Genomic DNA, 13312 nt, shown 5'->3' with positions numbered 1-13312 from the left:
GTTTGTTTTTTCAACAAATAGAAGTTAATTATAGTCCCTTACCATGTTACAAGGAATTGGACAAACTATTACCTGTTGTTTTGGAGAAACTTTCCATCCTTGGCAGCAGCTTCCATTTGGGCATGGCTGAAGGCTCTCAATCATTGTTTTCTCTCAAAGCTGGCACAGCAGTGCTTTAACAAAATGAGGGAAGCTTCTGGGACTCTAAATTAAGCCAAGACTTTTGTTCTTTTATTAGATCTTTATCCTCAGTGATTTTGATATCAGTTTCCCAATTTTTTTTTTTTTTTTTTTTTTTTTTTTTTTTGCTTTACATTGTTCTGCTACATAAACTAGCAGCATCTGATTACCTCTACATTGTGGGTAAAATTTCATCCTGAACAGAGCAAAGGATTGTAAAACCATAAATGTGTGCAAAATCATCACTATGTCCATAATCCCCTGTGATTGCTGTGAAAAACAACTGTATTTCATCTGCTATCTAATACTTGAAGACCATAGCTGGTGAGCTGCAGTCTGCCACCAGAAAAACTGATACCACTGGGCTTTGATAGATTTTTTAAACATATTTGCACCACCTTTGGGACCAGTAAATCAGCTGGAACGTGGGCTGTCAGTGGTAGGGTTTCTATTTTGGGTATGGGATTTGTGCTGTGACCTGACAAGACAAGCAGGAGTTGCACAAACATTTCTGGACAGCATCAGGTGCTGGAGGCTGTCCATGTGTGATCCCTTGTGGGTGAATGGATGGTGCTGGTAGGTGAGCCAAGGGCAGGGACTCAGGCAGGTCCCTGCTCCCAGGGCTGGGTGCCATCCCAAACACCCTGGCCAGCTCTGCTCTAGCTCCAGGGTGTGCAGGGCACAGAGATGGGCTGCCACAAGCTCTGTGTGCAAATCTGGGTGCTGCCAGCAGCAGAGCTGTGTGTGATGGATGTTCTGGGACAGCAGATCCTGCCCCCTGTGTCCCCCCTCCTGCTCCTTGGCAGCCAGAGGCACAGCCAGCCATCAGATAATTAATGAGTGTGCCTCACAAGTTTATCCCCCCTGCCTTTTCCTTGTGCTCTGCAGAGCCTGGCTGCACCAGCCCTGGCACAGGAGCTGTCTGTCAGCTTTCCAGCAGAGCAGGGGTTGTGTTTGCTGCTGATCAATGGCAGGAATCACTGTCCAGCTGAAGAGGTTTGAAACCTGCTCCCCTGCAGCTGCAGGCTGCTCTCACCTGTACCTGGCTAAGCCATGGAAACACCTCATCCAACCATGTCCCTGCAGCTCCTGGCTTGGAGTCCTGTGCCCAGGAGCCAGAGATCCTGGAAGTGCATCCCATTCCCAAGCTCCCCACTTGTTTGTAGGTGCAGGTGCAGAAGAGCAGTGCTGCTTTGGTGGGAGGAAATTTGCTGGAGAGGTTCCTGCTCCAGACTGGCACACTCCATGCAGAGGGGAGGCACAAATTTGGGTGCTAGATGCAGAAAACAGCCTCTCTGCATTGCCTCTTTCACCTTTTCAGTTTGCTGAAGCCAGTGGAAGTCTTTTAGAAGTCATTTGGATCCAAAACTCTGTTTCTCTTGGTTTCTATCTGCTTCTGTGGCACAGTTTATACAGAGAGAGACAGAATATAAGCAGAAGCCCTTAAGGCAGAAGGAACAAAACAAGAAGGTATTTGGCAGGGCTGTTTTGTGTCCTTCTGTCTGTGGTAAATGCTGAGTGGAAGTCATCAAGTGTTTTTGGTGTCCTACCCATGAGTCAGAACAGTTGGCTCTGCATCTTTACAAAGGAAGGTATCCATAGAAGCAAGCACACTGCAGAGCAACCCTTTTATAAAATACAGAGGGGAGGAGAAAAAGCTGGGGAGAGCAATGGAAACAAAAATCTTAACAATTCTTAGGATTCTTTTTTTTTTTTTTCTTTTTTATAGTCTGTGTTTGGCAGCCAAGAAGCAGTTGTAGATGGAAACTTGAGCTATTTTCTTAAAAATAAATTTGTCTGCAGTGGGAAAACTGATCTGAGAGAGTTCTTGGAAAATTGGCTTTGCTGCTTTACCATGGGTGAGTAGGGCTTGCTCTCCAAGAGCTCAGAGGTTAGTGTGCTTTATTAGGACCAATCCCAGATTTTTTAAAGGCTTACTAAAACAACTGTCATTGGAAGAAATTAGGCTTTCAATATTTCCCTGACTTGTTAGACAGAAAATTCACTCTGAGAATGGAAGGGGAAAAGAAAGATAAGACAATAAACTATAAAAAGAGAGTAAGAAAAGGAAAGGAAGTTTAGGTAATAATAAAAAATCAAGATACAGTTGTGAACTGTGAGCAAACATTAACCTTTTAAGCTTTTTAATGTCTGTGTTTGAAAAAAAATTATATGTAAGTGTGATGTTTGTTTAAACATTTTGCTGTGAGTCCTTTCTGGACTTTTTAAATGCAATAAAGGTTTTCCAAGCCAGAAATGTGTAAGTTTGTCTTCCCACAGCAAGAAGTTTAGCAAGGTTTAGGCTAGGGACATAGTACTGCTATATCAGGACTAATATGTGCTTTTCAGGATTTTGAAACCCAGATAAATGTTGATTTTCTGCAGGCAAATCATCTTTTGTTCCTATGCAGTCTCTGTAAATACAAGTAAGATTACTCCCATGTACATGCTGGTAGAGCAATGTCAAGCTTTGGATTTTTTTTGTAACCTTAAAGATAGAAGAAAGTGAAAGTTGGGGACAAGAAGAAAAAATTTTAAAAGTTGTTTGTTTTATTTTTCCCGCCAAACCCCAGACCTGAAGCCTGATTCTAGAAAGCTGAAACACTCAAAAGGGTGTGTCTGATGAGTGTAGATCTACTTGTACTTTAGTTTCAGCTGTGGAACCCTCTCTCCTGGAAATTATTTGAGTTTTTGAAGGCTAGAGCTTTTATTATTAAATAGGATGTTCTAGAAAAAAATAACCTTTTATTCCAAGTTTACAGTTGCCTTTCTTTTCATAATGAATTAAAAAATGTTTGTAATTGTAAGCAAGACATATTGAAATAATAGTATGCAGGGAGTGATGAGAAAGCAGAACAGAATGTAGAAAGGCACCACAGATGAAAAAAGAGTGTTGAGAATGAAATATTTGTGTACTTGTTTTCCATCTTTGCATCCAGTTGTGCTTCTGCCATTGTGAATTGCAACTCCTGGTTATTTTCTTCCCATCTGAAGCTATTCTGGGCTGGGCTGTGCCTGCACTTCAGATCTCTGCTGTGCATCTTTAGCACCTGAAATTAAAGGTAAATCAAGATGCTGAAACAAAGTTTTAGTTGTGTTCAAGCTGGGCTGAAAAAAATAATGTTGTTGAAGAGAATGTTTGGAAATGTAGAGTGCTGGAGTAGATCCTGACTTTCCAAATGTTCAAGTTTTATTGCTTGGTACTGACAAGCCAGCTATAAATAGTAGTAATAACAATAATTTTATTTATTGGGCACCCTTCAGTTGTTAATATCCTGTTAGATGGCTCACAAAAGGTGTAATCTGCTGTTAATGTCCTGCTAGGGGCCTCATAAAAGAAATAAAATACAAAGGCAGTTTAATGCTTAATGGTTTATGCTTGTCCTTTCATGTTGATGCAGAAGATTACAGTAAAAAGGCCAATTTTGCATCTTCATTGAAATTAATGGAGTTTCAACAACTTATTTTGGATCTGAAACAGGTCCAAAATATGGTAATACTTGTTCTTCAGATTCAGTCAGCTGATGCCTGAACACTCGTGGTTGATTTGCAGGGTACCCAACTGGATTAATTAGAGAAAAATTCTGTTTCCCCTTCTAAATTCTGCTTCCTGCAAACCCCACTTGTTATAAAATGTCGTGTTCTGGGGGCTCCTTTTCCCCATCTTGTGACTAAATTGCCATTTCTTGTGCTCCTCCTCCTCATCTTTTATGTTGCTCATTAAAAATGTTTCGTTTGATGCCCTGCATTGTTCACAGCCTACGAGGTTTTTATCACTCAGATAAAAACAATCTGCTCAATAAAAGCAACCAGCTGGTCCCCAGAGTGACCTGATTGCTTTTGGGATGGCCCCAGACACCTGGCAGGGCTGTGCAGGGCACTTCTGTGCTGCTGGCAAATAACTAAATTCAAGTTCTTGCAGATGAACTTGGTTTATAACAAGGTATTTGGAGGAGTTTTTCAGATTTATGGGCAGTCTGTCAGGCTTCCTAAAATTCTGTGGGTTTTGAGTGTCCTCACTGATTTCTTGAGGAAAGAGGTACAGCTCAGCTTGAGCATGAATTCCTTTATCTCACTCCCCTTGGTCCTGGAGGAAATAGATGTTTTTCTGTTAGTGTGGACTTGGGTGCCTAATTACTTACAGGTCTAAAAGTTGGTGTGTGGCCTCTGCACTGACCCATACTTGTGTAAATCCTGTTGTGAGCTCCCTGCCCTTCACATCCCTGACACCCTGGGCACCCTGATCTGCTCAGGATTTTTGGGGAGCAGGGTACCTCATGTTTAGGCACTGGAGCATGATGTCTAAATTTTCCTTGCTGATTCACTCCTAAAATGAGACTGGTGGCATCCAGCTTGTCTCCACCCTGATGAGGTTTTTACCTTAAATAACCTGCTGGTTCTGAAACAAACAGAAACCTCTTACTGCCAGAAGTTACTACTTTTGCTCCAATGCAATTTCATATAGAGTTAGCTGATAATAAAGTGAACAGGAGGTTTTTTAAACAAAATTTTTGTATTGTTCAGTCTACATGCTAAGACCAGATTTTCTTACTTAACAGCTTTTCATCCTTTTTGTTGAATATTGGGGTTTGGTTTTTTTCTATTTATTTATTTATTTCTATTTCTATTCATTTATTATTTTTTATAGCAGTCAACCTGCTTCCAGATGGTGTCATACATAGGTGGTAACAATCAACTGGTACCAAATACACTCACATCCCTGGGAATATAATACTTAGCTGGCTTTGGTCCCAGGATAATCAAATAATTGCAAATCCTGGGTTATTAGACATTAGCTAAGGTTAGCCCTGGTCACATTGTCACCATGTTGCCAAGCCAGAGTCATTAGAATTTTTGCTCATGGCAAATATAAATCCCATTTAGATTTGATTAATTTTTCAGAGTTTTTAAATCTATTTGCTCTAACAAGAAGTGTGCCAACCTCTGTGGGCTCAAAACTGTTTTACAAAGTCTTTTCTGTGGCTTCTTAAGCACTGCCTGGCTTTGTCCACACTTCATTAAAGGCATGTAGTGGCTCAAGAGGATTAGGATAACTCAAACCCAGCCGTTCTACTCCCAGTGGAAATTAATCTCTTGCAAAGAAAGCTGTGCAGGTTTTGTTCTTGCTTTATTTCTTGAACTGCCTGTAGCTCTGTCATCATTCCAGACAGTGTTTAAAGACCCCAAGCCAGGCCCAGTACAGTAAAATATTTGATTACAGCTCTCCCTGATAAAGTCTTACATCAGGCTAACTACTATATTTTTGAGCTTCTAAGGTATTTTCTGCAGTAGCAATGCCTACTGCTCCAGGTAGAGCTACAGACATATCAAAACTGAAAAGACTGAGGTTTTGCATGGCTAGGCATGGCAGGAGCTGAGCTGCTTCTCCCAGCACTGTTGGCTGCCACAGGGATTGATTCAAACCTCTCAAGCCAGGCTGGAGGGGCTTGGAGCAGATGATCTTTAGGGTCCCAAACCATTCCAGGATTCCCAGAGCTGCTGAAAGGTGTGGCAGCAAACATCTGCACTCTGCTTCCAGCTGCTGTTGCAGTTCCCTTTTCCACTTCTTCCTCTTTCCCCTAGCAAGAAATACTTGAAAAACCAGCCCAGTAGCTCTTTAATCTCTTGCAATTTTCCCAAGCAGAGCCAAGTGCTCACCTTGGGCTGGCCTGACTGAGCTGGCTCTTCTCACACGGAGGGAGCAGCAGCAGCTCTGCCTGGAGCAGGTGAATTGTTGAGGCTTGGTAACTCATTATCTGTTCTTACAGCTTGCAGAATTCCCCATTTCTAATGTTCATGAAGCTGCAATAAGATTCTCTTTATCTTATCTTTCTAATCAAAAGGAGATGCCTGACAATTCCCTTTGTAATCATGCTGTAAACAACTGTGGGTAATTGGTTTTTATTTTCTTTTGTTCCCTGCTTCATTTCAGTCTTCTCCACTGATCTGTGTTATACATCACTATACAAAGCAGTAATCAAAGAAATGGAAATACATTCAACATTTGCACTTTGTTTTGTTTTACAAATGAGAAATAATTTCAGGCAGTACTTTGGCTGCACCAGTTTTACATTCATTTTATTCCTGAGAATCTCCTTAACTGAAAGTTAACTGTACAGATTTCTGGGTTGGAATGCTGGAGCATCTGGGAACAGGACCCTTAATTGAGTTCTGTAATGACACATTTTTACAAGCTTGCAGACAAAAGATAAAAGCTGAGCTTGATAAATATTGAGGCTAGACTTGAGACTTGGCTGACAGGACAGTAAAGCTGTAAGAACTTTCCTTGTGAAACTTCAGCAGGCACTGGGAAGCATCTTATCTGAATGTGGAAGTAAATATCTCAGTCCTGATGTCAAACAAACCTTACATTTTATGAGGATTTTTTTTTATTCCCCAGCTGTAAAACACTGGGGATGTTATCCCTCATGAGGCAGGACCTAGAGGAAGATGCTTGAATTTACCATAAATTCTCTGTGGTTTTTTATGTGAGTCCTTCAACTTTGATAAACTTGTTTCTTGCACTTTTCTTATCACATATGTATGCACATACATATCTTCTTTATCTTAGACAAGGACTTCAGGTCAACATTTTCTTTTCTAAATGTCTTCAGAGTAACTGCTTTTCACTGCTGCCCCAGCCACCATCCAGAGCTCCATCACTCATTCTCAATGTATGGGAATTTTATGGCAGTTTCTCATGCTGCTTCATTTTGTTGCTTTTTTCTCTTTTAAAGAAATATCTTTTGACAGAAGAAGTTGTGTGCAAGTTCATCCTGCCTCTCATTACCCCCATTAAAAAAAAAAAATAAACAACAAAACAACTTTATTGTAAAACAAAATAAACCAAAATAAAGCCCCACAAACAACAACAAAAAAATCTAAGGATGCTTGCATTCAGTGGCATTTTCATTAAGGTGGTTAACAAGTCTAAAACTGCTCAGCTGTTGCCAATGGCATTTTCACATTGCACCTTCTGGGGCTTGCTGTCTTGCTATTTAAAAATAAATAGAGTGATATATAGGCAGGCACAGCAGAAAGAGGCAGCATCACTGACAACTCCACTATAACTTCCAGCCTGTTAACATAAAACTCCACCACTAAATCTCCCAGGGTAAACTATGCAGAGATAGAAAAGCCCCAAGGTATTAAGAGTGATTTTGATATAAATTCCAATTTTATTTTATGACTATTTTACAGCTGCTTCTAGATATCTTCTCTCATAAACTACAAGGTACAAGGCAAATGTTACATCTTTTTTTTTTCCCTTCTGCAGGGTTTCAGCCAGTTGGTTTATTGTGACATGCTAGCAGCCTTTTCTCTGCACTGCACCTTCAGAAGAATGAATTTTAATGAGACTAAGCTAGCAGAAGACCCATAAAGAAGATGCAATTATGTTTTAAGCATTCATAAAAGAAGTTACATTAAATTTACACATTTTGATTTTTGTCTGTGACAGTCAAAAGAATTAAGAGTGAGAGCATATTGCAGGAGCACAAAGTGGTGAGGACTGGAAGGCACCTCTGGAGATTCTCTAGTCCACCCTCTGTGCACTCCTTACAAAAAAAGAAGAAAAAAGGGTTCTTGTTCTACAGGAAATATTCTCACTCTGGCTGTAGGTTTTGATAACCATGATGTAGTTTTGCTATGTAGCAGAAAGTAACCTTTCATCTTCAGATAAAGGACACAATTAATTGACCTCTTCATCCCTCTAGCAGGTTGGTAAACACTAAAAATTATTAAATAAATAGTTTGTAAGCTGTGTGGAGAAGTTGGCAGCATATATCTGGTTGTTCTTAGATCCCAGACATGCCCAGAACCCTTGATGTGCAGGGGGAAAAGCAATTTTAATTGTACTTATATAAGTCTGTGATGCCTGATGGATGTTTATTCCTGTCCTAGCTGACACCATGCCCTACCAGAATGTTTTAAAAGGTGAGCTGAAATGTTTTCTTCTTCTTTGCTGGTGTTACATGGAAGCCTGTCCTTATGGGTCTGGGTCTTTAAAATATCCCAAAAGGTGTTTTTTTTGGTTTTTTTTTCTCCTCCAGCTAAGTGTGTATTTGTTCATAGACTGAACATGGGAGGAACAAACAGTTTTGCTTCCAAGTCTGTGAAATCTTCCTCTCTTGTGCTCTGTTAATGATTTCTAATTTTTAGTGTGGGATCAATTTTTCATGAATGCAGATTAGCTCAGCATAAGGAAAGCCTCAGCTAGCTTTAATCTAAAAGAACTGGGAGAGTTTAGAAATGGAACTTTTCATGGCCTGGTATAAAATTCAGTTTTACTTTACCCTAAAATTTAGTTGTTCCTTTCTAATCTGAGTGTCTGCATACATAATTATTTCAAAGATAAGCATTTATAAAATTGGATCTTGTATTTTGAATTCAACTCTGTTTTAGACTAAGGACATTCTTGATGATGCAGTCTTTTATATCTTATGTGGTTGTTCCTTTTCACTTAGTATTTAAAAATATATTTCATACTAAGTTGATGCCTCTAGACAGAAAATAACATGTTACAAACACAAGGTTGCAGAGGCAATGATGGAACAGAGTTTGCCACAGTAGGTGGTCAAAGTATACACAGGTTACATCTTGAATATCCAAATATTTTGGAAAAACTGCTTCTGTTGTATTACATTCCTACCTTTCAGAAAAAAACCCACAAAACATCATGTACATAGTGCATCAAATCATAGTAAATTATTATTAATGTGTTGATCAGTAATTTTTCAATGACTTATCAAACAAGAAAAGCACTTGAGCAATATTCATCATTGCAATAAAGCAAATGAAACAAGATGTTTCCTCAAGTGCTTTATCCTGACTGACAGGAGCCTGTGGAATGATTCCACACAGGAAGGGAATGCTCAGTGGCTTTGCCCCAGGCTGAGATGCCATGATAGCATCTCAATAAACTGATGTTTTTAGAGAGCACAGACTCCCTGGGGGATGCTTACTTGGCTTTAGAGAGTAGTTTATTTTAGTTACAGCTGTTGCTGTTTATAGCCAGTTTAAGGGGGAGTGAATTCTGTCACTTGTGAGCTGGGAGAAGATTGTCCATAGCAGAATCTGTTTCCATTGTTTAACCAAACAAGGTTCTGATCTCAGCTGAGTGCTCAGCTACAGCAGGTGTAGAAAACAAGGCAGATAAATACCCCAAATTTATGGTATGTTTGGCTTTGGCTGAGTTTGTCATCTAGGCTTTTAAGATCCTCAGTAAATAAGCAGCAGTTTTCTGCCCCTTTCTCTGATCATTGCTGCTGTTGATTGAATAGTGCTGTAATTCAGAACAGAGTTGAAGAAAAGCATTTCTATATTTCCCTGTTGTATAATCAGAAATAGCTCCTGGGCAACAGGCTGCAGTGGTTATTTTATTGGTATTTTTTTTTTTTTATTTTGATTTTTTTACAGAGAAGATGAGCAGACAAGCACAGAACTCTGTGATCTCCTTGATGAGTTGGAGTTTACAAGAGCTGTTCACTTGGGTCCCTCCAGTTCAGGGCTGTTTAGGGGCAGGTGTCTGTCACACAGGATTGAACCAAGCTGTCCTTTATTTCAGCACAGAGAAACAAAAACTCACCTTGGAGCACACAGAGCAGAGGTTGGCCTCTCTGTGGAAGGTGTGGGTATATCAGTGACTGGCTGTATGTATCTCAATTTAAAATTTGTGTTACTTTTGTCATTTTGTTCATTCATAACTTTATAGTTCCCAGGCACTGCCTTAATTTGAGCCTCCAGTGTGAGATATTCTGTTACTCAACAGCTGATCTGGAACTGTAAAGGGGGTTCCTGGTTTGGTTCCCCCCTCCCTCTTTGTCATCTGATATTCCTACAAAATTCTCACTCAGCTGTAGCTGAAAAAAAACCAAAAAAATAAAGCAGTGTCTCCATAGATGAATGAAACACCATTGCTGGAATGAACAACCCAGCTCAAAAAAAAAAAAAAAAAAGAAAAAAAAGAATCCTGATCTGAAGATATAATTGCATTCATGGTCACACTGGAAAAATTCTTCCTTGTTTTCAGGTGGAACTTCCTGTGCATCAGTTTCTGCCCTTTCAGATTTCATAGGAGCAATTATAAGTTCATTTAGGCTATCCAAGGTTCTGACAGGTTTGGTTTTGTTTGATTTTGGGGGCTTTTTTGGTTTTTTTTAATAATAAAAAAAAAACTTTAAGAAAAGAAACAAAGTTTTTTTAACCTGGATTCACAAGTTTGTGCTGTAGGTTGCAAGGGAAAAATTTTGTGGTTTTCCATGGGAATGTGGGACATGAAAAAAAAATGCAGTGAAATTATGATCAAAGAAAAACTTATAAAGACTACAGAATTTCTGCCATGAATAATTTTAGTATCACACTTCTGGGTTTCTCTTATTCTTGTTCTCTATGAAGCCATGGATGCCAGAACTATTGTTACCCATTTATTTCTAATATATCTTTTATTTTGTTTCCCCATCAGACCCACTGCAGTCTCACTGCTAACTTCTGGTTTGGACTGAATTGAAATGTGGATTTGATAAAAGATGTCAAGGATTTTACTTGTACAATAGATCAATCAATGGCAAGGACTTTTTAATGGAGTTTTTTTTTGTGTTTTGGGGAAGAAAGGCCTCTTTGTCAGAGACAAAGCAGAAAGCTAACTGAGAAAAAAATCACTGATAGTGTAGTTATATCCAGAAATAGACAATAGGTAATGATGATTTATTCAAAGGTGTGAGGACTAATGTCAAAGGCCTTTTATACCATTAAGAAAAAAATCAAGTAAAACTTTGTCACTCTATCTAAATGCATTATTGTTAATTTATTTTCCTAGCTTTGGGCACAATAGTTCCTTATTGATACAGAGGTACAGTGTCACCCCACAGGTCACCCTTTATGTCCCTGCTGCTCTGTAATATCACACAAAATTAGCTGTGTGCCTGCTTGTATGTGAGCATGTTTGTACAGAAGGATGGAAATTCTCTGGTGCTCTTGTTAAATGCTAATGATAATTATGATAATAATTAATAATGATAATAATTATAATTATGATCTTGTTTTAAAAATCCTTTCTAGTCCTGCTGCAGGAGAGAAATCTTGATCCATCTCACACAGTGTTAGAGTGAAAGAAATTCATTCCTCTTCACTGATAAATAAAAAGAAAAGAGGGGTGTCTGTGTGGTGAGGTTTTTGTAGGGCTTTTTTGTTGGTTTCTTGGGTTTGGTTTTTTAAAATTTTCTTTTGTTTTGGCTTGATTTTTTGGGTTTTTTACTGTTGTTTTTTTTTAATTTAATGATCACTCTAGACTGCTGATTTGGGAGTGGATGAGGAAAACTTGCAGTAGATTATGGAGCATGGATTATAAATATTATTAAATTGATACATATAACAGAGATATCTTTTTTTGATATTATCTTCAGTGATGCTGAGTCTAAACTTCCACAATGGCTTTTTGTGAAGAAAAGCCAATTCATGGATTGTTTATGGATCTTTGTTTTTCCTAGAGTGAGCATAACACTTGATAAAATACAAATTCTGGATTGTCCCTCAAGTAAATATTTTGAGATACTTCTAAGCAGGCTAATGGAAATCTATCCTGCTTTTCATCCTAGGCAAATTTATAACCTGTCTCTCCATTGGTTTTCAGTAGTTTTGCTTTCAATAATCTGTAGATATATAATTAACTTTTTCTTAATAAGGAAAAACAAAAAAAGCAATATGCAGTGGTCAGTGACCCTGTTATTGTAAGGATGTTGATAAGAGGCAATCTTTGGTTTAAATAGTTTTATTCTGGTTTTAACCTTTGCATCCTGCTGAGTTTCATTTTAGAGTCACATCCTAATACTGATGCTCTATTTCAGTTAATCAAAGGGAAAATATTGATGAATTACAGCCCATGTCAGCAGGAAACAGAAGAACAACACTTAATACTAGTTATGTTTATAGATAGAAACCTAATCATGGAAGAACAAATAAATGGACAGATTTTAACAGCCTGGTCAGAACACAAATACTTTACAGGACATCTGATAATATAAATGACATAAAAAAATATTTCTGAACTTAGTCTGTGAATTTTCTTTGCTAAATGAAGCTGAATTAAGGTTTTGATTTTTATTTCAGGGTGACATTGAGACATTCAGAAAGGCAAAGTGAAGCACCTTGAACTGCTGGGTACTTACCTGCTGTTGAATATCCTGCACTGTTCCATGAAGTATTTATTCAAGTCAGTGACTTCTGCTGAAAACTGGAAATGAAATAACAACTCCTCTTTCTTCTAATACTCTGCAGAAAAACACAGGTATGAAAATGATCCCAAAGCACTTTGTTGAAACAAAAACCACAAGAGAGATGAAGGAATCTGTGATTCTGTCAATCTCTCAAGGTTGTTTTTGTTATTTCTTTATTTTTTGCAAAAGTAATTAGTTTCATAAATAGCAAATGACCATTTATTTTACTTTGACTTCCAGGAGCACTTGCAGGTGTGTTCTCAGAAGGGGAAATTGGTGCCCTGGTGCAGTTGTCCCCCTGCTTCTCAACATCTTTGCAATAATTACAATAGTTGGGGTTTTATCTCTGAAGGGGCCTAGGGGATGGTGTAGCAAATAAGGAAATATAAGAAGTGGGGGTTTTCTTTGAGTTTTTAAATAATTCTGTGTGGCAAGTACTGTTTCCGAGGGAAGAGAGAGAGAACAGCAGAGATAAATGAAAAGAAGGAAGAATAAATGAGATTGGTATCTTGTCAAGAAAAGATCCTTATGTTTTCCCTTGTTCAAGTTAGAAAATTATGATCCCTATTTTTAATCCCCAGTCCACAGCAGCAGAACACCAGGTAGTTATTTCCAGCATCTGTTTGACATAAAGTAAGGTATACCCTAAAGAGACACTCTCCATAAACACTGAGCACCAGAAATACTGTTTGTATTAAACTGAACCACATGAATAATACAGGAGTCATGAATTTAAATTATTACTGGAATTTGGAGAAAATGGCAGTACTTCAGCCATTAAATACCAACTTTGCTTTATTTCTGGGAACAGAAAGTTATTAAGTTTTAAATCATATTGATGCCCTGGCTCAGATACATTTCTGGTTCCTCAGCCATCCAGACATGTCTTGACAGGGCTGTGTTGCACCAGAATTGTTTGA

At 38.5% G+C, this 13312-nt stretch overlaps 1 long non-coding RNA gene across 1 annotated transcript in view; it reads left to right on the top strand.

Moving 5' to 3' along the window:
• Positions 1-13312, top strand: part of LOC130248592 (uncharacterized) — a 138013-nt gene that overhangs the window by 107992 nt on the left and 16709 nt on the right. Inside the window, exons 9-13 of the long non-coding RNA XR_008839657.1 lie at positions 3120-3242; positions 7457-7898; positions 7981-8115; positions 9598-9830; positions 12286-12463. This is a non-coding gene — a long non-coding RNA (uncharacterized LOC130248592). The remainder of the gene's footprint in view (positions 1-3119; positions 3243-7456; positions 7899-7980; positions 8116-9597; positions 9831-12285; positions 12464-13312) is intronic.

This window comes from Oenanthe melanoleuca, chromosome 1A (genome assembly GCF_029582105.1).
Source record: "Oenanthe melanoleuca isolate GR-GAL-2019-014 chromosome 1A, OMel1.0, whole genome shotgun sequence".
Classification (NCBI taxonomy): domain Eukaryota; kingdom Metazoa; phylum Chordata; class Aves; order Passeriformes; family Muscicapidae; genus Oenanthe; species Oenanthe melanoleuca.
The sequence above is the reverse complement of the archived record's forward strand: the minus strand, read 5'-3'. Positions and strand labels throughout refer to the sequence as shown.